Raw genomic sequence first — 27548 nt, 5'->3', positions numbered from 1 at the left:
CTGCCCATCCAAATTAAATTAGGCATTTTTCTTGCGTCTTTCATAATAATGGTGGAATTTCAGGAATCTGAAGAGAGAGTCCCGCCCCACCCCCCTTTATCAAGTCATACCACACAAATTGCAGCTATTCCTGATAGCTTCTCCCACCCCACAGTTAGGCAGTTACTTCCCTTTGGTTTCAGATATGCCTTTTAAGAACGAAGTCACCAAATGCAATTTGAGAAGTAACAGAACCTGCTAACTTGGAGGAGCTAAGGACTGCCCTGTCCAGGGGCATATTGCAGAGGCTGTGGAAGTGGCAAGTTGGTAGAGACTGCTGGAGAGCAGCTTTCAGGTGATTACGGCTCTTCTGTCTTCTGGGTGGGTGGGTTAAGTAGATATTGACATCCAATGGTGATCCTGACCAGTACTGGTGACAGGCTATCCAGTACTGCACAGGATCAGATCTGCAGAACTTACTAAGTATGGAAGGCGTTGATGACTGTAGCAAAGACATTTACTACTAAGTTTCCCTGACCCTACTTGTCACCAATGTCCCCAAACCGCTTTTCTTTGAAAAAACAGATTCTCTGTTACCAGACAGTAAAAATATCTCTCTATGTGTCTGCTTATTTAAACTCATTTCAGCTCGTTCTTTGGAGCAATGAGGTAAAAAGCTCCCAATCTTCCATCTGCAGTGCAGTGATCTTTCTGCACACCCACTTGCTGGTTTACTGCCTTAATTTAGACATCTGATGGGCATTTCAGACCGAACACATTCCAGCCGCATCCTCTCCCTCAGGCTGCTCCACCCATCAGTTTCACCATCTCAATCAATCGGAATTTCATCTCTCCTCCTGCCCATGTCCAGCCAGCTTCATTTATTTGCATAGTTCATTGAGTTCTTTAGAAAACTATGCTGACTTTCTCTCTGAGATAGATTCAGAACTGGACCATTTCTCATATCTTTGCAGCCACCCTGATTTAGCATTTTCCATCTGGATTATTGTAAAAACGATGGATTGATCTTTCTGTGCGTACCTTTGGATCTCTGCAGCTGTTCCCATCAGAAGTTCCCGTAAATAGAATCATACAGTATATAATTGCTTTGGATCTGTTTTTCTTCACTCTGTGCTTTTGAGATGAACCCTTGTTAGAAGTTCTTTTTTTTTTTTTTTTTTTTTTTCATTGTTGCATGGCATTCAGTTGTATGGTTGTCCCTCAGATTTTCTGCTGGCTTTTTAATTGATCTTTGGATTGTTTATAAGTAAAGCTTGTCTGGGTATTCATTTAGAAATTTTTGAGTAGGCATGAACATTTTCTTTTAGGTGAATATCGGAGGAGTAGAATTGTATGTTTTTTTTTGTTTGTATTTTTTTGTTTTTCCATTTTTTATTAGGTATTTAGCTCATTTACATTTCCAATGCTATACCAAAAGTCCCCCATACCCACCCACCCCCACTCCCCTACCCACCCACTCCCCCTTTTTGGCCCTGGCGTTCCCCTGTACTGGGGCATATAAAGTTTGTGTGTCCAATGGGCCTCTCTTTCCAGTGATGGCCGACTAGGCCATCTTTTGATCCATATGCAGCTAGAGTCAAGAGCTCCGGGGTACTGGTTAGTTCATAATGTTGTTCCACCTATAGGGTTGCAGATCCCTTTAGCTCCTTGGGTTCTTTCTCTAGCTCCTCCATTGGGAGCCCTGTGATCCATCCATTAGCTGACTGTGAGCATCCACTTCTGTGTTTGCTAGGCCCCGGCATAGTCTCACAAGAGACAGCTACATCTGGGTCCTTTCGATAAAATCTTGCTAGTGTATGCAATGGTGTCAGCGTTTGGATGCTGATTATGGGGTGGATCCCTGGATATGGCAGTCTCTACATGGTCCATCCTTTCATCTCAGCTCCAAACTTTGTCTCTGTAACTCCTTCCATGGGTGTTTTGTATGTTTATCTTCATAAGTAAAGGACACGGTACTTTTCATCTTCCATTCCCACTTTGCTCTGTATCTTTACTGACACTTGGTACTTGACATTTACAGCACCATCTCTTCTGGTGGCTAAGGAGTCTTGTGCAGTTTCACACTACAGATTTCTTGTGTTTCTAACACAAGCATTTTTCACTTGTCTATTGATAAACCTTCCTTTTAAAGACTTTGTCCAAAGGTTTTGTTGGTTTCTTTATTGATTTTGCCTGATTAGTTGTGGAAGTGATTTTCCAGTCATCTCTCCAGTGCTTTATACAAGTTGAGTATGTTCTTCTTGTCTTTTTCTTGTGTTTCCTCTAACTGTGGAGTCAGTGTTTTCAGTTTTGATGAAGTTTCTGACTTTCTGATATTTTGTCCCTTTTCTACTTAAAAATCTGCTTTGAGAAAATTTATTTTTTTTTGTTACAATTTCTAAAAAGTTACTGCTTTGGTCAAGTGGAAGGATATGATTTTCTACTTCTAAGGTTTTTAAAATGATGTGTGTGTATATATGTTTGTGTGTGTGTGTGTATGCACATGTGTGCATGCCACATGTGCAGAGGTCAGAGGACAGCCTGTGGGAGTCACTTCCCTCCTTTCACCATGTGGGCCCCAGGGACTGAACTCAGATTGTCAGCTTGGCAGCAAGCTCCCTTACTCAGCTGAGTCATCTTACTGGCCCCTTGAGGTTGTTTTGAGGCTAGAATAAGAAACCCATGGAGAATATCAAAAACACTTGAATAATTGCTTTTAGATATCAGAACATCTGGTGCTCCACCCTAACAGGATATTATTCAGGTGTCACTTCCTGTCCTAACAGTGTCCTTACTAGTGTAGAGGTGTTGCAAGCAGCAATGATGCTTGGTGCCTCTTGTTTCATGGTGGACCATCATCCCATGTAGGACTAACAAGAACTGAAAGAATGACCTGTTTCGTTTGTTTCTTTGGGGAAACTGTTCTGCCACCTAATAATAGTCCAGACCCTGAAGGAAGTGCAGTCTATGTTCACTGTTCCCATGTGCTGTGCTCTGCTCTTCTCACACATTTGTGAACACAGTTCTCACACTGTTCTTGCCTGCTTCTTATCTCTCTTCTGTGAATAGCCTCTTAGTTTTTTTTTTTTTTTTTTTTTTTTAAATTTTGGAAACCAAAGACATATGGTATAAGAGCTTGTTTGTTGAGGTCTGTTCATGGAGCATATTGAAATGTACACAGAATGAAAACCTGCAAGCTCAGTAGTGTAGTTAAGTAGGGAAAGGGTCAGTACCATAACAACAAACATGGCAACATAACTGAATCACAGCCTTTGGTAGTGGTCTGCTTTTGTGTGCCAGTGGCACTAGTGTGTGCTAGTGACATAGACCACCTTTTCTTCTTTGGAAATTCTAGCAGTGATGCTAAGACCTCCAACCTCTAGACTTGCCTTTGTGAGCTTCAGGAAAGCTGAGAGCTGGGAAGCCTAAGATGTTTTTACTTCATTTATCCTTTGCCTGGATCATACATAACCTTGAATCCAGACACCATAGTTTGATAGAGAACATTTTTTTTCTCTATGTGATTTATGTGAGATTTATTTTTTCTTCCTCTGGTTTAATGGAGAGTGTGTGCCTTGAGTTTGCTAATCATAGCATCAAATCTTTTACAGTCACATAGAATGGCTTAGGAATGGCAGACACGCCCTAAGATAACTAACATACTGGCATAGAGCCTTGCAGGCCTGCATTGAAGTCTTGACTGGCATTTCTCTGCTATGTGAACTCTGAACTTAACCTCTCTATGTCTCAGTTTCCTCATATGTTAAACAGGGAAAGGGGAGTGATTTTTTTTTTACACTAGATGTTTGACACGTATTAAAAATATGCATAAAGAAAAGCCTTTGTGACTTTCTTATCACTGTTGCTATTCTCAATCTTGGTGGTCTATCATTCACTGCTCTTTGACCTGAGCTTAGGAAATCATATTCATTCCAGGCCAAACAAATTAACGTCTAAAGTTTTTCATGTTTTTGTTGTATCTCTCTCTCTTTTCTGAGATATTTTAGAAGCAGCAAACTGTGGGCACAGATCTGCTGTGGTTTACTCTCTAGGCCATGGGACTGTATGGATCCCCTAGTAAGCAGTATCTTAAAGTAAAATAATATTTGGAATAGGGCCTTCAACATCTGAAAATATCTTCTAAATTTGTGAGGCTCTGAAATATTTAATATTTTGAATTTCAAAAATTAAACATATGATAGACTACCTCTTACTATTAAGTAGTAATAACTAATATTCAGCATGCCTATTGACCCAGAAACTATTAGACTATGACTCAGCTTCTTAATTTTATTACATTCTCCTTATGCAAAAAGGAGACTGAGGTAGGTAATAAGTACATAACTTACCTGCATCATACAGTGAGGGTTCAAAGTCAGCTGATCTGGTGCTGGGAGTGCAGCTGCAAGGGTTATCTACATTACTTCTCTCTACCTGTGGAACTCAGTTCACCAGGGACACAAAAAAGAAGCCAACAACAAAGACTGTAGCCATATCAACTACAAGGATACAAGGATGGACGAATAGGCTTGAACAGGTTGTAGTTGAACAATAGATTTGACTTGATAAATTACTCTGAACTTAAAAGAATCTGAGAGTTTTAAAGGCTTAAAGCTCTGTTTGGTGGGAAGAATTCACAATTTCAGAGGAGTGTTAGATATTGAAGACCATGAGAAGCCAATGTGTCTAAAGACTCTAATTTTTGAAGCATGTATCTAGATCAAATTTTCCTTGTAAGTAGGCCTTATTTCTAAGAAAGGTTCATAGAGGTATAAGCTAATTGAATACAATGAGGAATCTCAGTGGTTATCTCTACATTCTTAGAGACTAAGACATACATCATTAAATTATCTGACAGTTATGGCCATGTAGCCAAATCAGGCAATGATAATATCTTCTCATTTTGTAAAAGTATGTGTGCAGAAGAAGTAACAACTATAGCCAGAATTTGGATGAATTAACTGATTAATATTACAGAATAATTTATTGTTATGTAGTAGTATTCTTAGTAGATTGATAAAAACTGATCACCTCCAAGAAAAATGCTGATCAAATTAATTATTTTCCTTGGTCTTTCTCCATATTGATGCTTTAAAAATTCAATATTTTTGAATAGCTAAGGTGAACATTATTGTCCATGACAATATTTTCTCGATAGGCACACATATGGTTTCTAATATACTTACTAGTCAAGCAAACCCAGGAATGTGATGGGGACTCCTTTTTAGTGCTGAAATTCTCCCACTCTGTGTTCTTTCATCATTGAATTGGAGTTTATGTAAAGACAAAAGAAAGGAACAACTCAAGTAAACTTTCAGCACTTAATAGTTTCTTAAGAGAATAAAACAACCTAACCCCCCCAGGGACCAAACTTGGAACACAGCACAGTCCTATAATCCCAGCACTTAGAAGGCTGAAGTAGGAGAGGCCAGGCTGAGCTACATCTCCCCCTGCCCAAAACACCACACCCCATACTGTTTTTGTCTCTCCACTATATATATATTTGTTTTATAACATAATATTATGTTTATATACATACATCTTTGAGACATGGTCTCATGTATCTCATGCTTGCACTGAACTTGCTATATAGCAAAAGATGTCCTTGAACTCTTGATCCTACTGCTTTCACCTCCCGAATTATCAATGTAATTCTACTATGCCTGGCTTGCCAGTAATTCTAAATGTGCTTGCTGAAAATAATGTGTGTTTATGCAATTGATTTCCAAAATGTCCTCTAAACATGAAGCCACATGTTGGAAGATCAGTTCACTAAAATGTGTGAGGCTGGTATTGAAGCTTGGATCTCAAAGAATATTGACAAGTTTGCATTTATGAAAGATTAATCGACATCAAGTATGTCATTGGTGAGTCCTTTGTTTTAGTGACTGCCAGATGTATCATTACTCAGAATCTACTTTGTGAAGCTTTTTTCCTGAATGCCAGATGGACATGAGAAAACTTTCAGTCATCTGGAGCTGGTAAATTGTTCTGAAATATTTGGAATTTTATTAGAGGCTTGATTTCATCATAGAGCAAAGAATATCTTGGACAAATAAAAGTCAAATCAATCAGAAGTGATTGGAACCAGTAATTAGAATTTCCTTGGAGAGATGAAATGCATGATGTAAAGCCCTGAGGAAGATTGCTTTCTAGCAAGTTCCCAGGTCCTGTGAGGCAACCTCCGAGGTGGACACAGATGGGAAGCTTTGTTTTGTTTTCAGCTACAAATGTTCCCTCCTTCCTTTCAGACTTAACTTTTTTGGAACCCTCCTCCAGCTTGATAGGGTTTCAAGATAATTGTTGTTACTGAGCATGAAATTACAAAAACTCTCTTAAATGACTAATTTCCCCTCAATATGCAATTTAAAGAATTGAACCAATGTTATTCCTCATTGCCTGCTTGGAACCTTTCCATAATAATTTGTTAACTTTAAGAACTTTCAATGTTATATTTTGCAACATTAAAATAAAGTCATTTAACTGATTTGTGGGGTGCCAGTCAGATGGGTTTGTAGGTAAAGCTCTGGCTACGAACACATGATGATCAGGATTCCATTCCCAGAAGTCACACAAATGTAGGAAAGAACCCGGTTTCCAGATCTGCCTCTGACCCCTACACAAGATCAGGGCCATGCAGACCCTCATACACTCACCACGATAATAAAATTTGTTTTTAAGACTGAAAAACTTCCCTCTTTCTGTGTTTTTTTTTTTTTTTTTTTTTAAAGATTTATTTATTTATTTATATGTAAGTACACTGTAGCTGTCTTCAGACACTCCAGAAGAGGGAGTCAGATCATGTTACAGATGGTTGTGAGCCACCATGTGGTTGCTGGGATTTGAACTTCAGACCTTCGGAAGAGCAGTCGGGTGCTCTTACCCACTGAGCCATCTCACCAGCCCTTTTTTTTTTTTTTTTAACCACATAGATATTTCTCACCTGTCCTTTAGTGACTACTTAATTGTGTCTTGATTATAGTTAAATTGGGTCTTAAAACCTCTTCGGAAATACTTAAACTAATCTTTAGGAGATGATGGTCCAAACAAAACCATCAAAACTTTACATATGTTGAAATCTGTAATTGTAGAAAATGTATAATAGCTTCAGTAAGAATGATTTATTATTGCCCTCTCCACATCCCAGAGTATGCCATAACCTATATCAACGCAACTCTCGAGACCAAAGCCTAAAATGGAATGGACATTATTATTTTCTCTCTACTCTTTGAGGAATTTAAAACATAAATCATTTTGATAAACTAGTATTAACTTCTTTCTCATTGCAGAATGTGGAAAGACCAAAGAAAATACTTTCCATTTAGAATTTATAGTATTCTGCTAGCAGACAAAATCTACGGAATGACATGTCTGACTTTTACTGATGATTAAATAGGTCAAATAAGGAAATCCATTCATTCAAGGTAAGAGGTTAAAAGTTTACTTACCCACAAGACACACTTTACATGGATATTGCTTGGATTTCAGTCCTTTTCTTTCCTTAAGATCTCTGTTCAAGCAGATGCTTCCATTGCAGTTAATTTTTAAAAGGGTCAAGAATTATAAAATTGTATTGAATTTGTTCAGTTCAGTTGGAAGAATGACAAGCTCAGAGAGGGTTTTCAAAGCATAAGAGCAGATGGATCCTCTTTATAGAAAAATGGGGATCCATTTCCCCTGCTCCATGAAGAGGCTTACCGAGGAGATGAGGTGTTCAAATTCACACTTGGCAGTGGAAGAGTCAAAGATCAGAAGAAACGTCTTTCCTCTCCCCTTTCTTCCCTTCTCATTTCCTTCCTTCTCATTTCAAATTCATTTATTTTGATATAGGGTCTTGCTTTGTAGTCCTAAGGTCATCCTTGAACTCCAGATCCGTTGGCTGTCACTATCTGAGTTCTGGCATCACAGGTGAGTGTGACTCTGATCAGCTTGTCAATCCCAGCCTTCCTTGTCTGTTTGACAAAGTTAGGCTTCATCAGCACCATCTATCTACTTAACATCCATCACACATTTGACTGAGGTGTATTTCTAATCTTTATAGAAACATTGAATGGTGCTGAAATTCATGTCTGTGGAGTGAGATGGATAATATCTCTTTCACCGGGCCTCCACGAAGGCAAGGGCTGTTTTCATCCTTTTAAGGGACCAAGGTGAGAATATACTCTATTTACATTTATGCAGAACACTTTTGCCTCAGCAACTCTTTTCTGCCTCTTTATTATGAATGCTTATATCTGTTTTGGTTTCTTCCCCATTACTTCTTACTGGAAATTTTTATCTTAAACTCAACACCCGTTGGACAGACAATTCGCTCAGTCTGTTTTCCCCAGTGATTACCTTTTGCATTATTTTTATAGTAATATGCTCTGTAGTCTGGTCCTATCTTCTTCTCTCACCACCTTTTCTCGTTTTCTTCCTTCTCATCCCATTCTCCAACTCCCCCCCACACCCCCCTTTTCTTTCCTTCATCCTTTGTGGAAAGGTAAACATGATTGGACAGAGAACAAGAAAGTAGCAGCTGAAGGCAGAAAATGTTTTTCTCAGAACAGTAGGCTGTGGTAGCTTGCACTTGGAACTCATCCTTCCTTTGACAGGATCCAGAGCATGCAGTTCTTACCACACAAATGGCTGGTTTGACTCCAGGTAGGGGGATCTGGTCAGGATTATATTGTAGAAATTCCCTGTTTGGAACTTTTCTGGTTTCTCAATCCAGGGCCATATTCCTTATATCAAGAACCTTAGTCTTATGGAGAATTTCTCTTTAGTAACAGTTTTTTAGAACTGAGCAGGGGCAATGTGTGACCCTTACCAATTGTTATTTTAGGGGCTCTGTGGGCTGCATGGGGTAGAACCACAGTTAGGGGAAGTCTAGGTCTGCATTGTCTGGTCTGGAGCTGAAGGAAGATGGGGCTTCTAACCAGAAAGGTTGAAAGCCTTACATAGGGATCATCTGGAGATGGCACTGCTGAAGCCCTTTGAAGAAATAAAATTGACAAATAGTTTTAAAATGTAGAGACCAAATACAAGACTCAACTACAAGGCAGCAATGAATGGTTCCAGAAAGAAAAAAATCAGGATAGTCATGATCAGACATTTGTTTTAAAATCATGTCAGCTAAAGATTCCTTTTGTTCTTTGTTCCCTAAATCACTGGGAACAGTATTTTTTTTTTTTAAGTATAATAGCTCAGTAATAAGCAGTAAATATAGGACTTGGTGGTTTTACAATCACTGTAAGTGAATTTAAATGTACTTGGATTATTGGAAGTTCACGAGTTACCACAGACTTTTCTCCTTGTTTGTTTGTTTGTTTGTTTGTTTATTTATTCACTTTATAACTTGATCACAGCCCTTTTCTCTTTGTTCCCCTTCACATTGCCCCTCCTTCATCCTCTCTTCCCTTCTCCTCTCAGAAGAGGGAGGTACCAACCCACCCTGGCACATCAAGTCACTAAAGACCTAGGGACATCCTCTCCCACTGAGGCCAAACAGGGCAGCCCAGTTAGGAGAACAGGATCCACAGGCAGGCAGCAGAGTCACAGACAGTGCTGTAGTTTGGGGGGGACCCACATGAAGACCAATCTATACATCTGCTACACACACACACACACACACACACACACACACACACACACACACACACATATCAGGGGGAGTGGTTAGGTCTAGCCCTTGTATGATCTTTGGTTGGTGGTTCATTCTCCGGGAACTCCCAAGGGTCCAGGTTAGTTGACTCTGTTGGTCTTCTTGTAGGGCCCCTATCCCCTCTGGGTCTCTCAATCCTTTCCTGATTCTTTTACAATACTCCCTGAGTTCTGTTTAAGGTTTGGCTACGGGTCTCTGCATTAGTTCCAGTCAACTGCTGGGTAGAACCTCTCAGAAGACAGTTATGGTAGGCTCCTATTTGCAAGCATAACAGTATCAATAGTGTTGGGGACTGGTTTTTTGCCTATGGGATGGGCCAATTGGACTAGTCAATGGTTGGCCATTCCTCAGTCTCTGCTTCATCTTTGTCATTGTACTTCTTGTAGACAGGACAAATTTTGGGTCATAGATTTTATGAGTGGGTTGGTGTCCTTATCCCTCCACTAGGAGTCTTGACTGGCTACAGGAAGTGGCCAATTCAGGCTCCATATCCCCCACTTTCAGGAAGCTCAGTTAGAGTCACTCTTATAGACTTTCTGAGGACTCCCCCATTGGTTTTCGAATTCTAAGGACAGTCCTTGGGATGTGAAAACAATTGATAAAATAACCCTCTAAGGCCAGGAAATTCTAGCATAATAAGACTTCTGCTTCTTTAGTTTTGTTAAAGTGATATTTAACCTTGATCAACTTGATAGGATTTAGAATCATCGTAGATACATATCTCTGAATATGTGATTCTTCTGTGAGAACTGTCTAAAGATGTTTCCAGAAAAGTTTAGACTAACAGGGAAGACCCACGCTGTATGTGAGGGGCACTATCCCTCAGTCAGAAACTGAATAAAAATTAGGAAGTGGACAAATCCCTGCCTCTGCTTCCTGGCTGGGACACAGTGTGTGTGACTACTCCAGCTCAGCTGCTGTCTGTGCTGTGATGAGTTATAGCCTCAAACCAGTTTGAACTAAAATAAATGCTTCCTTCCTTTACTTCATTTGATTAGTTATTTTGTCCCAGTGATGGGAAAATTAACTAACATAGAAAATTGAAAGGAGTGAGGTCATTGCTGGGATCAATCAGACAACATGGTAAAGATTGGACTGTAGGATGTTGTTAATAACATTGAGAAATGTGTAGGTCATGGTTGCTGCAAAAGGGGTTTGAGGAAGGAGATGGGAAGGCACCTAGTAGAAGTTATTTTAGCCTACATGGGCATGTTTTGAGTGTATTCTCATCTTAACAAATATCATCATTGATATTTTGTGTGATGTTTTGTAATGTTTGTGATGTTTTGAAGCTGAATCTATTTAATGTTTGGTGAAGCAAAACGGATTAGTTATATAAGGAGACAAGACCAAAAAATGTAGAGCAAAATAAAGAGTTCTATTAGCTAGTACAAGGGGCCAACCATGACCATAGTCATTCAAACAATGGCTATAAACATTGTTAATGAGAAGAAAAAAATAGAACAGTAGTTTTGGAATAAAAAAAAAACTATTCATTAGGGACAACAGCAGCAGGAAAAGAGACTGTTTTATTATATGGCAGTGAATTGTCTTTCCCTTTTTCTTTTTTTTTTTAAAGCCCCCAAGATGGCAGTAGAAAAATTAAGTTAAGTGACAGATTTATATAGGGTTGACTAGTGCATATCAGATGTCTAGTGATATCTTGATGTGGGTCTCACTGAAGGAATAAAGGAGGAGGTTTTGAAGAGGCAGGTATACTTCAGCCAGTGTTGGTTGAGTTTGAAGATAAGTGTTAAAGGCACAGATGTGATGGAGATTTCCTTCATTAACAACAAAGAAAACAGGAAGCAGAGAGTTGGGTTTCTAAATTATCCCCTATGCTTACCTGCCTCGAAAGGATTTTTGGATTTAAAATGAATGGATTTTTGAGGTAGGTGTGATGTTTCAGGTGGTTGGAGACCTGCTTGCAGTTGTGTAGTGACTAGAGTGGATGTTATGGAACTAAGGTTAGGTGTTGAGGGAAGATAGCCTAGACACAGCTATGGTGTGAAGAAGAAAGCTCACAGGATTCTTAGCTTTCTTTTTTGGGAGATCAGCTGGGTGCTAGTACAATTAGCTGACTGGAACTGGAGAAAACATAGGAGGAAATGGATAGGGGCTGAGAGTCGGGGATGGGAGGAGAGCAAGTTGCTGATAATGTTTCTTAGGAGCAAATGCCATCAATTTCTTTAAATGTAATTGATTTTAGAATACTGGCTATTGTCTTTTGAGACATGTACTGTAAATGTGAGAGATATAATAGTTATCTAGGCCTGGGAAATAGCTTATAAAATAAAGTAAAGAGACAAATAGAGGTAACACAAGAAATTCAGCTTGTCTGTAATGATAAACTACTGTCAAACATTCATCCCAACTGACCCTTAACTCTCCCTATCCCCCAAGAAGAGGTGCTTGCTTCTATGTCAATGATTGTCATGGAAAATGATTCTTCATGAACACATGTTGGATGAATAACTGAATGATTTTGTTTGACTTGGAAGCTGTAGCTTGGCAGAAGAATCTCAGAGCATACCTCACAGAAAATACTGTCAAGAAAACTTTGTTCTCTCCCATTTCCTTGTCAAAAATGGTTAGCAACAAATGCTCATCCATTTCCTCTTACGGGTCTATTTTGCTTGTGTTTTAGTTTTCTAAAACTGTCTTATTATTTTGAGACTGTAATTTATTTGGAAAATAGTGAAATTTGAAAAAACAAAATGTTTACGATATGATCAAACCCTAAAGTTCTTTGCAAATCATAGTGAACTGCATTTAAATATTATTTGTTTATAATAATGTATTAAATTAGGCTAGCACTCATTTTGTGGAAATAATACTTATAGGAGATATCTCTTGGTTATATATTTGAAACTGACTGAGTGTTCCTAAATTACAAAATCATTACAATTTGTTACTGTCTGGTCTTTATGTAGTTCATGAAGTCAGTAAATTCTGTAAAAAATAAAACCTAAAAACTCAATTATTTATGGGCCATGATGTAGACGAAGTTATTTATTTTACTCTTTTACAGACTTACCAGTGTTTAATTGAGTAATTAGATTTAATTAGGTGCTTATGAGCTGGCTAAAAGCTAATGAATTTTATTTGAAATTATTAAATACATTTGGATGTTGTAATTTATGAGTAGAAATTAAGACTTAATTATCAAAATTAGGTACAAAATTATCAATTACTTACATTTGTGAGTGTGTTATCTATTTCATTGTTAAAGTTCTAATTAATGTGGTATATACTTATAGGTGCAATATGATACTTCTGTATAGGCATACAGTGTAAGATCAGAAAATGGGAATATTCATCACCTCAAACATTTTCATTTCTTTGTATTGGAATGGAAGTCCTCTCTACTAGCATTTACATATGTTATTTGCATTTACAAATTATTCATTTGCTTTAAAAAGTTTTCTCCTGTCTCCTTATCTTTTCTATAGATGGTGCTGGATTAAATGTTTTAAGAATATTGTGGTTCTGAGGCTTAGATTTCTATGTAAGTAGTTAGTTCTTCCTTGATGTCATGTGGCAGAAAGCAGCGGGACGAGGCAGTCCACTCAGCATAGGGAAGCCAGAGGGCACCTGCTTCAGCTCTGGAGAGTTAGCCATAGCAGTGAAGGAAATGGCTCTGTAAAGACTCAGAGAGCCTTCAAGGCAGACACACTAGTTCATCACAAAGAAAAGGAAGAAAAAAAGGAATTAAGACTGGAGAAATAAGCCAGGATTGAGTCATGAAGACCTTTCAATCAAATTAGGCAACATGGGTCAACTCAGAATCCAATAAACTCATTTCAATTGAAAAATATAGATTGTATTTAGAAACAAAGGTGATTTTCCTCTTTGAAGACAACAGTTTGTGTGTAAGGTTGGAAGTCTGACTGCCACAGATCTAAAAGCTAATAAAAAAACAATGGTCTATTCCCAAAAAAAAAAAAAAAAAAAAAAAAAAAAAAAAAAAAAAAAATGGTGGTAGTTGTGGGAATTAGAAAGGGAAAAGGAGATAAATACAGAAGGAGACAGGAGGGTAAAATAGCAGTAAGGGTATTTGAAAGAGTCCTAAGGAATCATACTATCAGTTACCTTAAAAGACCATAATACACAAAAGTCTGTGTATAAGTATACATATATACTTTAATGAAGTTTTCCCATCTGGAAAATGCTCCCTCCAAGAGCATCCAATAAAGACCCCAATGTGAAGCATTAGAAGGCCTCTTTTCAGTTGTCATAATTGTTCAAAAAGGTTCTCCAAACATTACAGACCATTGCCACTGCCCTTGGTCGCCCCCACCCCCACCCCAGAGGTGGAAGGTAAGGTTTTATTGATAAGACACCATGCACTCCAGATACAGGACCTAGAGAATTGACCTGAAAGTCTCCTTGCTTGATCACTAGCTTTGGTCATGAAAGTGGCATGACCAGAGGTACCATGAAAACTGAAGGAGGGAAGTAGGCAATATGCCATGATGCCTATGAACCACAAAACTAAGACTACAGTGGCACTAGCAGTAATCCTGTAATCAGACTCAACAAGAGGGAAATAATATTTTGTGTTGGAAACACGTGTCTAGTGAAATCATAGCTCTTGGAGAGGAGTCTTCAACAGCTGCTTTATCAAGCCAGCGTTTAAATATCTGCTTATACACCTAGATAAGTGTTGTTCTCACCCCCATCAAAGAATAAACCTTTGCAAAAATGGAAACTATTAGAGAATACCACAACCAAACAAAATGCAGTATTGTGAAGTCCAGTTTCAAAAGATACACCTACAAAACACCCCTTACCTAAGGCTTAGGGACCATTGCAGAAGAGTGGTTGGAAAGATTTCAAGAGCCAGGTAATCTGAGAGTTTGCTATGGGATTTTGTCTATTAGGAATGTCAGATGCTACAAAGTCTCACCAACATGACTGCTTAAACTTGAGCTGAATTAGGACAACAATAGACATGCCAATGAGGATAAGGATGGGTGGGTGGGTGGGTGAGCCCATGAGGCCTCCACTCTATACAAAAAAACTACTGGCAACTAAGAAATGCTGAAACTGGGAAAAATAACTTTTCTTTGGGAAGAACACACCTATTTAGTTATATAATATCAAATGGTCAGCCCTGAAAACATACCAGTAACATTATACATACTGAGCAAGTGGTATTTATGAATTGAGGAATGTGATATGTGAGATCTATCTATCTATCTATCTATCTATCTATCTATCTATCTATCTATCTATATACATACATATATAATGTGGTTCATTTTCACAACGGAATACTATTCAGCTATTAAGACCGGAAACATCATAAATTATGCAGGCAAATGGATGGAACTAGAAAAATGTCATCCTGATTGAGGTAACCCAAACTCAAAAGGACATGCATGGTATGTACTCACTGCTAAGTGGATATTAGCTAAAAAGTACAGAATACCCATAAGACCACCCACAGAACATAAGAAGTTTCACAAGAAGGAAGGCCCAAGTGAGGATGCTTCAATCACACTTAGAAGCGGGAATAAAATAATCATGGAAGGCAGAGGGAGGGAGGGACCTGGGTAGAAGATGGGAGGGAGAGGGGGGAAGGGGGGCAGGATCAGGAATGGTGGGGCAGGAGAGAAGCCCCGAGGGTCAGGAGAATGAATGGAAATATGTAGCTTCTGGGAGTGGAGGGTGGGTGAAAGTTCTAGAAAGTACCAGAGACCTGGGATGAGAGAGACTCCCAGGACTCATGGGATGACCTTAGAAAATGCCCAACAATGGGGAGAGAGAACCTGAAGAGATCACCTCCAATAGAAAGACAGGGCCCCAAGTAGACATAGAGGGTTACCAACCCATCAACAAAATTTCTGACCCAGAATTGTTCCTGTCTAAAAGAGTTGCAGGGACAAAAATAGAGCAGAAACTGAAGGGAACTGGCTCAACTTGGGATCCATCTCATGGGGTGGGGAGGGCACCAAAGCCTGACACTATTCTGATGCTCTGATATACTTACAGACAGGAGCCTAGCATGGCTGTTCTCTGAGAGGCCCTTCCAGGAGGTGCCTGAGACAGATGCAGATACTTAGAGCCAACCATTAGACTGAAGTCAGGGACCCCTATAGAAGAGTTAGGGGAAGAATTTAAGGAACTAAAGGGGATAGCAACTCCATAGGAACTCTCAACTAACCCTGGGAGCTCCCAGAGACTAAGCCACCAACCAAAGAGCATACATGGGCTGGTTCAACGCTCCACCCAGCTGCCCCCCACCCCCACATATGTAGCAGAGGACTGCTTTGTCTGCCCTCAGTAGGAAAGGATGCACCTAATCCTGTAGAGACTCGAGGCCCCAGGGAAGGGGGAGTGGGGAGGGGAGCACCCTCTCAGAGGTGATTATGAAGTTAATTAAACTTCAGGAACTTGTAGACGCTTACCTCATTTTGTATTTTGAATTTCTAAAAGCATCTACTTAATTTTGCCTTTTAAAAAATCCATATTCATTTTTTAAAGTGTTTTTTTTTTAAATTTCAAACCCACAAAATCTGAGGTTACCTGTAATTTCTCTATAGCAAATAACCCCTACAGAATAATAGTGTGATTATTTAAAACATATGCTTTGGAACTGTAAGAAAGCAGAAGTAAACTACAGAAGAAAGAATCATCCTTAAGTTTTCAACAGGTGTCAATCAGCCAGAGAATACTTTTAGAAACCAGAAAACAAGACATCCCTACAAACACGTTGCTTTGCCATAGTTGTGGCTTTTCCTTGGTAAGAGCCCACGTCCTTCCAGATGAACTCTCAGCTGTGGTTCATCAGAGCCATGCTCTGTGGTAGGACCCAGTGCTGTGTATGTCCATAGCACTGAATAGGAAGCCTGGACTTTCTGAACTGGGATGAACCTGAGCCAACAGATTCAGGGAGGGTTTTAACTTTGCTGTGTGTTGTCCAGATGACCAGTAACAGTTAAGATAGGGTCTGTTGTGTACCTGAACCAGTTGAACTCTGCACAGGAAAATAAGCACATAGTGAAATGGGTCAGGTCTTGGGCCTCACAGGCCAAGGCTTATCCACTGCTGTGGGGAAGAGGAAGCCATGCCTAAGAGTTTTTGTTTGATTTGTTTTTGTTTTTTGAAGGAAATACTGGCATGTGTTGAGAATGACTTCTTTCTTTATTTTAGATATGTTATTTTCAGTCTCTACCATTTTATAGTTTTTCACTAAAAGACTAACAAGCCACTCAAAAACCCAGTTTGTCAGAAGTAAGAATCTTGTGAGTTGGCAAGAAAGTGTCTTTTTGAAAGGGAAGAGTCAAACTTAAAAGTTTTTTGTTTTTTGTTTTTGTTTTTTGTTTTTCTGACAAAATAAGAAGAAAGGGATGGATTTAAATTAACTGTGGCCACAGGGGGGAAAAAAGAAACTCAAAATATTCCTTAGACCCCTTGAACAGTTTTTATTTAATATGATCCAGAAACTCGAGGCCATACACACATCTAAGATGTGCTTGGTCACTTAACTCCTCTGTGTGGGTAGGGCTTGTGGCTTACATAGCCCAAGTAGAGAACTTTATTTCACTAGTAGCTGAATAATTCATTTTCTAACTTCTCAACAGTCAAAGCATTTATGCTACTCCAAGTAACTATGTTATGCTGTAGAACCTACAATATTTTTAATTGAATCCTTGTGTGGTGATTCTTTTTAGAAGCCTGGAGAGAGCTTAGTTGTTTATTATAGGCCTTTTCCAGACTATTAACAATCCCCTCAGGTCCCTCCTGCAATATTTTATTTTTAAAGAGCACCTGGTACTCCAAACTTAGTTTATTTTCATATTTCAAGTCTGAGCTCTGACTGAGGGGAAAAAAAAAACCCAAAAAACCAGAGAGCCAGCACCTGGAGTCAGGCAGAATTGGGTTCATTTTGGGAACATCTTTCTTTAAAGTATCCATTGGTTTTTGTCTTTTCTCTGATTCTTTTCTGGTCATACAATGTTTCTGATGAGTTCAGGGAGACAATGTTTGAAGCAAGGGGATCATCCTGGGCCCTTGTCACTCTGTGTTACCAGGATGAGGCTTCCCCAGACTTCTGCATGTCGTAAATCACATGCGCAAGGGCTTCCTGCTACAAATTTGTCAAATCTTAGCTGAAAGCATTTACCCAAATGGTTGACAGATTTATCCTCCCAGTCACCTCTCACCCTTTCCCCCTGGCCTCCTACTATTCATTTTGTCTTATTTAGTAATGAATAAATACTAGTTAGTGATGGACCTTGGGAACTATGGGATCCTGCTTTCAACTGGAATTTAAATTTCTACAAGAGGTCTTCTCAATTTGTCAGATTTTTGGATCCTTGACATGTATAGTTAGCATTTATTCAATCACTATTTGAAGTGGTATCTCTAGGAAAGAAGAGGTCTTGCCACATAAATTTAGTCATGGAACGAAAGCCAAGATGCAGCTCATTGGGTCGTCACCATGAAGGACTAGGAGTGATTCAGGAACATTAGGGGATATTTGTTAGCGAATTGGATCATAATTGTTTATTATCTTCTAATACAACTTTTAAGCAAACAGGAAAATATTTCACTGTGAACATGTAAGATGTTATGAGAAAGAAGCTGCTGACTTCGAGCCACTCTTAGGCTGTTCTTTAGGGAGAATACAATGCTTGGATTTTTCTCACTAGGGCACTGAATTCAAAATGGCTCTTGAGGTTCAACTAATTTTCTTTGTAACTATAGCATGGTTTACCACTCTTAATAAAAGCATATCTGCACTTGTGTGAAAGCTTGAAGCTCAATGACAGGATGTGTACTGGAAGTCTCCTGTCTTTCTACAATTCTCAGTTCTTTGTTTCTTCTCTTCATATATGCACTTTTGCTTAGAGCATGAGGAAAGTCAGGGTTGGGCTTTCTTTCTGTAGCACTGAGGGCTCTCTTCGCCGTGCCACCTTAGCAGGCAGCTCTTTAGATTGAATACTTTTCTTCAGGCAAAAGGGTCAGGCAACTGCTTAGAATGAAGTGGAAGTTATGATTCTTAGTCACTGTTGATCTAGGCTAGGTTCCAAACAATGAGAGAGTGATGAAAGCCCCTGGGTTCTGTTACTAATTGCTCTGGCATCTTAGGCTCCTCTCGTCTCCTTATTAACTGTATTGTCAGGGGAGAGTTCAAATGCCCATAGTGAAAGCACAATGTATAAACAATTTATAGTTTTAAATCTCCTCATCAAGGCAGGATGCTCACATTTAATGATGTTGTTAATGAATTCTTAATAACCTTTTCTTAATTTATCAACTTTTCTTATTTTCTCCTGATAGTAAGTTTCTGGGTTTTTTTTTTTATTGCTTTGTGAATCTTTTATATTAAATCTGTGGCCATATTTCAATAAGGCTTTTTTTTTTTTTCAATAAGGCATGTTTAAACCGTTTCACTGGTAACCTTCCCTATCTGCTATTGCTTAAAGCTTTTGAGTTAGACACCACATTTCACAATTCTTGAGACTTCACGACATCCCATTAGAAATTGCCAGGTTTGCCACAAAAGTAAAGAATAAGCTTTCCAAAAGGTATATGATTTGGTTTTTATATAGTGTTAGTTTTCTAAGTACTATATTTAAATATTTTCTTTTAAAATTATTATGTATAATTTGAATAGAAAATGATGGCAAGCCAAATGATGAAATAGTTTCAAATGTAACTATCTAGAGGTAACTAGTATCACCATTTCATTGTGTGTTCCTTATTATCATTCTAGTTATACTCATGCTATGTCTACTTGCATTCCAATTGATTTTCTTTACATTTTAACATTATTATCAATGTGTTTTCTTTACATGATTAAATTTGTATAATTTCATATGTAAATATATATGATAATATATATTTCAATAATTTATTTTTCCAGTCCTGAATTATTTGCCATTTAAATGATTTAACACTTTGTATTACTAAAGAAAGTTTCTTAAATACAATTATTTTTTTATTTTTATGTGTATGGATGTTTTGTCTGCATGTATGTCTGTATACCATGTGCATACTGAGTCCATGGAGGCCAGAGAGGGCATCAGAAATGGAGTTACAGACAGTGGTGTGATGCTGTCTGTATGCTTACAATACAAATCAGGTTCTCTGGAAGAGCAGCTGTTGTTTTAACCATTCAGACATCTGACCATTCCTTACAAACAAATTTTAATTCAGTTATTTCATACACGAAAAATTAGAGGAAATTTCTAGTAACATAAGTTTTAGTTTACTAGTACTGATTAGTGCTTCTGATATCTGTTACCAAAGTGTTCAAAAGAAAAATTGCACTAATAAATAATTCTTGGATATATCACCCTTGGGTATATACTCAGAAAATTCAAAATACCATGTAGATGAGGCACATCTATGTTTATGATTGCACTGTTCACAATTGCCAAGAAATAGAAAGGGCTTAAAAATTAAAATGTTGTGGTACATATGCTCAGAGGAATTTTATAGAGAAGTAAAGAAAAAGAAAAGGAAAAATTAACATTTTCAGGAAAATGGATAAAAGTGGATAGAAATAAAGTGGCTACAAATCACTATATTCAGCCAAATATGCTTGACTCAGAAAGGCAGATAGTACATGCTTTCTCTCATATGCAAATCTAGACTTAAAAATATATATATGTATATATAGTGCATATTTAAGTTACAGTAAAAAATGCTGTCACACGGTGCCTTGATTTATACTGTCTGCATGACTAATGGGGTAGAAAGCCCTTTCATTTTTCACTGAAACATGTGTAGTTTTAAAATACAATGTTGTATTTTTAGTGTTTGGCATACTTTTCAATTAAATCTATCTGTAGGTTTGTAAATCTATATGTAGATTTTAAAACATAAATGTCTTGCCTACTAGATATAAAACCTTTTATTTTGAAATTACCCTTTAATAATTGTTATATTTTAGATGTACAGTTTAAGTGCTTAATGGTTTACTGGCATGCATCTAGAGCACTCTGATCAGGCTCAGTGAGAGACCCCATTTCAAAAACCAAGGTGGAGAACAACTGAGGAGGACACTCATTGTACAGAATGTACTTCTATAAACCTAGAGAGCACAGCAGGTTGCTTGCTTTTTGAAGACAGCAGAATGCTAGAAAAGACACAGGAAATATACTAAGTAACAGGGATTTTCTAGTTCCATTGGAACATTTTGGCACACACATACTGATCTCCTCATTTCAGGTGCTGTGGTTTCTCAGCACATCTGGCAGTGAATTTGCTTTCCACTTACCACTCGTGACATTGTTAGAATTAAGATCTGAGGATTTATTCCCTCCTCAAAGTCTAGAGATTCTGCTTTATCTTTTCTGTTTTTAGCTGTGATCTTAGAATGTTTGTGTGTTCACATCCTCACCTCTCCCTCTCAACCCATTATTTACCAGGTTTGGATCATTGTTGCTGCTTGCATGGAAGCAGATTTACACATGCTTGGTTTCACTGGCTCTAACTTCAATTCTGTCTCATTTGTTGTTTAACTTGACAAATGTATTTCTAATCTTAACTGTGAGACTTTGCATTCTAGAAGTCATATTTGCCATTTTTTTATAATGTCCATTTTATAGTTTTTATTTCTTCATTATCTGTATTGTATTTCTTTAAAAGCAGTGAAGTTGTATACTTTAACTTAGCACTTGGTTATCTCAGCCACAGTAATTTCTGGGTCTCCTTGAGTTGCTTGGTTGTTTTGCTCTTGTTCACAGCAGCTGAGTTCTTGTGAGCATACAGTCATCAAAGCTCATCTATGAGAACTTTATTTTCATGATACCTAAGCTATGTTTTAAAATCTTGTTTAAGATTTTATTGTGAAGTTTTAGGTATTATATATGAAAACATTTCTACAGTGCCTGGGGTAAAAGTGCCTCCTATGGATAGGATTTCATTCAAGTCCCATGAAGCAAGTGTAGTAGGACAAAGTCAAGAGCAACTCGAGTCTGTTGTAAGTGCTTTTCAGGCATATGATAGGCTGAGTCCTGTTATCAAACTCAAATGATTGTCTCCCCATGGAATTTTCTCCTTGATATAATCTAATGTCTTTGTTTGTGGATTAGAAGCTTATTTATTTATTTATTTATTTATTTATTTATATTTATTTTAAAAACTATTTTGGACAATGGAATATCTCATCTCAAGATTTCAGCTTTGTGGACATATGTTTGCCTTAATTTCCATTGGTCTTGTTCCACATAGAAACATCTGAAATTCCCTAAATTAGTGCATTCAAAATGTAATACTTTAGCAACTGTACCTTTTCAAGCTTGACTAATTTTCCTGGAGTCTAGCTCTTAAGTGAATTTCACTTCTGAAGGGTCTCTTTATTTCCATAATACCTAAGCTATGTTTCTAAAGCTTGTTTAAGATTTTATTGTGAATTTTTGATATTATATATGGAATATATGTAAACATTTGGAATATGCCATATTTCTAGAATTATAAATTTAGAAATATAAAATTAAAATCAAACATATTTTATTTTAAGCATTTTCTCTAATGTAAGTTTGGAGCCTGGCTCAGGAACTGCTCCTCCACTTTAAGAACATTAAAATGTTTATATATTTCCTTTTTGATTTTATAATCTCATATTTTAAATATGTAAACATTTAGTTCATTTGGGATTTATTCTGATGAAACTTGAGAAGTTTTATTTTTTCAGTTAATTCATTCATTACCCCAATAGCTTGGCAATTTGTTAACAAATAAACAATATGCGATAATAAAGGCTAGCATCCTTACCAATGAAAAACATTGTTTTTGAGAAGTTATAAGCATATTTTAGTTATATAATATGTAAAACCAATGAAAAGATGTATGGTTTTGTATTTTAAAGTATTTTTCATTTCCCTTTTATTATTTGAAACAGAATATATATTTAAACAAATTTTACTTGACAGCATCTGATGGGGTAAGGCCTTTTATTTTTCAAAAATTCCCAAGATATTGTAAAATGGGGCATTAAAAGAGAAGAATCTATGCAGCTAAATATTTTGCTGAACTTAGGTAAAATCCAAGTCTTGTATGTATTGAATTTCCCCTCTGTCACAATTATTGGTGATCTAGTGGAAAATTAGAAACAGACATACAGTAATGTGCAGGGAGACATCGGCTTTTCTTGCTACAAAGATGGGGCCTGTGGAGATGGAGAGGGGTGTTGGGTAAGCTCTGTGGAAGACTACAAAGCTCTTCATCCTATGGTGAATTTGTGTTTTCTAATCCAGATTCTCCTTACCTGGAATAATTTCCATTTAAATCAGGAATTTACTGTAACAAGAAGTAAAATTAAACTTTCACTTGAAACTGTTGCTGTGAGACTCTTGAAGAACGGCAGTCCCATTGTGTACTTGGAAATAGTCACAACCATTTAGCAATTATTTGTTAACCCTGTACGTTCCATACTAGGCTTTGCACTAGATAACAAGTGATTTCAGGCTTCATCTACTTATAATGTAGAAATAAGCATTATTAACAGAATATATAAATTATTACTCTTATCAAGAAGATCCAACAATCTAGAAATATGTCTGAGACAAAGAGAGTATGGGAGAGGCCTGGACTTCTTGGTTCCACTGTACTTTTCAGCTACAGTTAGGAGGTCAATGGTGAGTGCCTGGCCCAGTACGCAGTCCTACAGGGAAGATTGAGGTGATGTGATCCAGGCTTGCCTTTATGGATGGATTGCTTTTTGGCTGACATTTCTGCAAGTGTGTTTACTTGTTAGCTGTCCCTCTTAAAGCCTCCACTATACCTTTCATATGTTCACTGTTTCCAACCTTGTGTTAGGAACATTGTAGGCATTCAATAAACATCTGTACCTTAATGAAAAGAAGCACATAGGAAAAACACCACGTGCTTGTTTTAACCTTTTGCTTGATTGCATTCTAGGTAAATGGTTTATTGTTGAGAGGAAAACAGGATCTGATGGAATCTAAGAAAGAGTTTGCCCCACAGGTCAGGTAATTTGGACCTGCTGCCAAGAATTCAAAATAGGACAAAACAGCAACCAACACATCGGGAAAAGATATTTACCAATCCTACATCCGATAGAGGGCTAATATCCAATACATATAAAGAACTCAAGAAGTTAGACTCCAGAGAAATAAATAACCCTATTAAAAATGGGATACAGAGATAAACAGAAAATTGTCAACTGAGGAAACTCGAATTGCTGAGAAGAACCTAAAGAAATGTTCAACATCCTTAGTCATCAGGGAAATGCAAATCAAAACAACCCTGAGATTCCACCTCACACCAGTCAGAATGGCTAAGATCAAAAACAGGTGACAGCAGATGCTGGTGAGGATGTGTAGAAAGAGGAACACTCCTCCATTGCTGGTGGGATTGCAAGCTGGTAATCAGTCTGGAAATCAGTCTGGAGGTTCCTCAGAAAATTGAACATAGTATTACCCGAGAACCCAGCTATACCACTCCTGGGCATATACCGACAAGATGCTCCAACATGCAACAGGGACACATGCACCACGCTGTTCATAGCAGCCATATTTATAATAGCCAGAAGCTGTAAACAACCCAGATGTCCCTCAATGGAGGAATGGATACAGAAAATGTGGTACATTTACACAGTGGAATACTATTCAACTATTAAAAACAACGACTTCACAGGCAAATGGATGGAACTTGAAAATATCATCCTAAGTGTGGTAACCCAATCACAAAACAATACCCACGGTATGCATCCACTGATAAGTGGATATTAGCCCAAAAGTTCAGATTACCAGATACCTACAATTCACAGACCATATGAAGCCCAAGTAGACTGAAGACCAAATGCGGATGCTTCAGTGATTCGAAAAGGGGGAACAAAAGACTCATAGGAGGAAATATGGACAAAAAATGTGTAGCAGAGACTGAAGGAAAAGCTATCCAGAGACTGCCCCACCTGGGGATCCATCCCACATACTGTCACCAAACCTGGACACTATTGTGAATGCCAGGAAGTGCTTGCTGAAGGAAGCCTGATATGTCTGTCTTCTGAGAGGCTCTGCCAGAACCTGACAAATACAGAGGTGGATAGTCACAGCCAACCATTGGACTGAGTGTGAGGTCCCCAACAGAGGAGTTGGAGAAGAGACTGAAGGAGCTGAAGGTGTTTGTCACCCCTTGGAGGGGGAGCAGCAATGTCAACAGGCCAGACCCCCTGGAGCTCCTGGGGACTGGACCATAAACCAAAAAGTATATATATGGGGGGGGGGGAGACCCATGGCTCCACATATGTGGCAGAAGATGGCCTTGTTGGACATCAGTGGGATAAGTGACCCTTAGGACTGAGGGGGTTCAATACCCAGTGTAGGACAATGCCAGGGTAGGAAGACAGGAGTGGGTGGGTGGGTGGAGGAGCACCCTCATAAAGGCATGGGTAGGGGGTATGGGATAGGGGATTTCCAAAGGGAAACCTTTGAAATGTAAATAAATAAAATATCCAATAAAAAGAAGAAAGACAGAAAAAAAGAATTTGAACTATCTTTCTTTGGATTGAGATTGATTTTGCATAGCTTACCCTTTGGGCTCTTTTTAACTTGTACTTTTTAATTTCACATTAAGATTATTTTTGAAAAGTAATTTGCATTTTTGCTTTACAACAGTTTCCCAAAATATCCTTGAAAAAGGATGTCTGTGTTCACCTTAATACTTAAAAATCATTTGGAGGTAGTTCAGTTGAACACGAGCAAGAAAGTAAACCCAAAGTGGAATGAGGAGCCTCTGTGTTCAGAGGCTCACTGCTTGGTATTCAGGCTTGAAACAGACAGTGGATTTATTTTTCTAATGTTCAAAAACTTTGACCTGTGAGTTAAAAAGCACTTGCTGACTAATAGCACAAAAATGTCAAAGAGCTTACTGTTAAACCGGGATTAGATTAATTCCCTATCTCTTCATCATGGGACATGTGCATTTTGAAATAATTTGCTCATGTGAGGGGCATATTTAGGATGCTTTCTTTGGTGACACCACATGTAAGTTAGCTTGGTTAACTGAATAACCCAACTCCCTGAGCCCACTGTTAAAATAATAACATTATTATTTAAAATTATACAAATAGTTGATTTTTGTAAGTCTATGACATGCAGTTATTGCTCAATGGTCACCTCACCACCTAAAACCTGCTGACTTATGGGTTGAATTAAATTAGTGAAAGAAATGGTGTTTGAGGAACCAGCAGAGAAAGGATTTTCTTACTCTAAAATTATTGTTTTAAAATTAAAGATGGGTTCTTGTTGGCACCAGCCCCACGCCACCTTGGGTGTGAACTCGGCTGACGGTCCCACAGTCCCCAGAGGACTCTTCACGCCTCAGGTGCCCTAGCACACTGAGGATCTTGGGATCACTGGTGAGTAGAACGCAACATCTGTTCCAAAACAACCCAGAGGGGCTGTGTCAGCAGGAATAGGGACACAGAAAAACTTCCTGATCAGCAGCTGGGGTTCATCCTGGTCAGAGCCAGCCCCGCCACCTTCTGCATGAACTCAGCAGACAGTCTCAAGGTCCCCAGGGCACTTTCCATACCTCAGGCTCCTTAGCACACCCAGGATCTTAGAATCACTGAGGAGAGTTGGCCCCCAGAGAGGGCTCTGACTTCAGGACTCAGGTGAGAACACTATCTTGTATCTGATGCCTCTCAGAGACCAGTCCATGTAGGAGAGTACCTGGGCTCCAGAAGCAACAGAGCTTCTTGGACAAGGTCCCTTCAGGCCTTCATCTTCAGCCAGGAGGCAGAGCTGAGCTCCAGACCTCTGTGCAACTTCCCTGCAAGAAGAGAGCTTGCCTGCAGAGAGTGCTGTGACCACTGGGACTCAGGACAGAGTTGGTCTCCCAGGAGTGCTGACGGGGGCTAACAGAATGACAGGAGAAACAAGCACCAGCCACAGAGAGCTAGAACATCGAACACCAGAGATTACTAGGTGGCAAAAGGCAAAAGAATCTTACTAGCAGAAACCAAGACCACTGAGCATCATCAGAACCCAGTACACCCACCACAGCCAGTACTGGATACCCCAACACACCCAAAAGGCAAGATTCAGATTTTAAATCATATCTCATGATGCTGGTAGAGAATTTAAAGAAGGACATTAATAACTCACTTAAAGAAATACAGGAGAACACTGCTAAACAGGTAGAAGTCCTTAAAGAATTACATGAAAACAATGCTAAACAAGTAGAACTCCTTAAAGAGGAAACATAAAAATCCCTTAAAGAATTGCAGGAAAACACATCCAAATAGGTAATGGAATTGAAAAAAACCATCCAAGATCTAAAAATGGAAATAGAAACAATGAAGAAAACCCAAAGGGAGACAACTCTAGAGATAGAAACCCTAGGAAAGAAATCAGGAACCATAGATGTGAGCATCAGCAACAGAATACAAGAGATGGAAGAGAGAATCTCAGGTGCAGAAGATTCCATAGAGAACATGGACACAACAATCAAAGAAAATGCAAAATACAAATAGATCTTAAAACCAAAACATCCAGGAAATCCAAGACAGATTAAGAAGACCAAACCTAACGATAATAGGTATAGATGAGAATGAAGATTTCCAACTTAAAGGTCCAGCAAATATCTTCAACAAAATTATAGAAGAAAACTTCGCTAACCTAAAGAGATGTCCATGAACATACAAGAAGACTACCAAACTCTAAATAGACTGGACCAGAAAAGAAATTCCTCCTGACACATAATAATCAGAACAACAAATGCAGTAAATAAAGATAGAATATTAAAAGCAGTAAGGGAAAATGGTCAAGTAACATATAAAGGCAGACTTATTAGAATACACCAGAGTTCTTACCAAAGACTGTGAAAGCCAGAAGATCCTGGACAGATGTTAGACAGACCTAAGAGAACACAAATGCCAGCAGAGGCTATGATACCCAGCAAAGCTCTCAATTACCATAGATGGAGAAACCAAAGTATT

At 38.4% G+C, this 27548-nt stretch overlaps 1 long non-coding RNA gene across 1 annotated transcript; it reads left to right on the top strand.

The window, feature by feature from the left end:
• Positions 1-118: 118 nt before the first annotated feature.
• Positions 119-23668, top strand: Gm34185. The gene is made up of 3 exons (XR_381120.2): positions 119-334; positions 8021-8129; positions 23504-23668. It is a non-coding gene; the product is annotated as a predicted gene, 34185 (long non-coding RNA).
• The last annotated feature ends 3880 nt before the right edge of the window (positions 23669-27548 follow it).

The sequence above is a fragment of the Mus musculus genome, chromosome 11 (genome assembly GCF_000001635.26).
Source record: "Mus musculus strain C57BL/6J chromosome 11, GRCm38.p6 C57BL/6J".
Lineage (NCBI taxonomy): Eukaryota > Metazoa > Chordata > Mammalia > Rodentia > Muridae > Mus > Mus musculus.
This window is presented reverse-complemented; position numbering and strand designations above follow the sequence as displayed.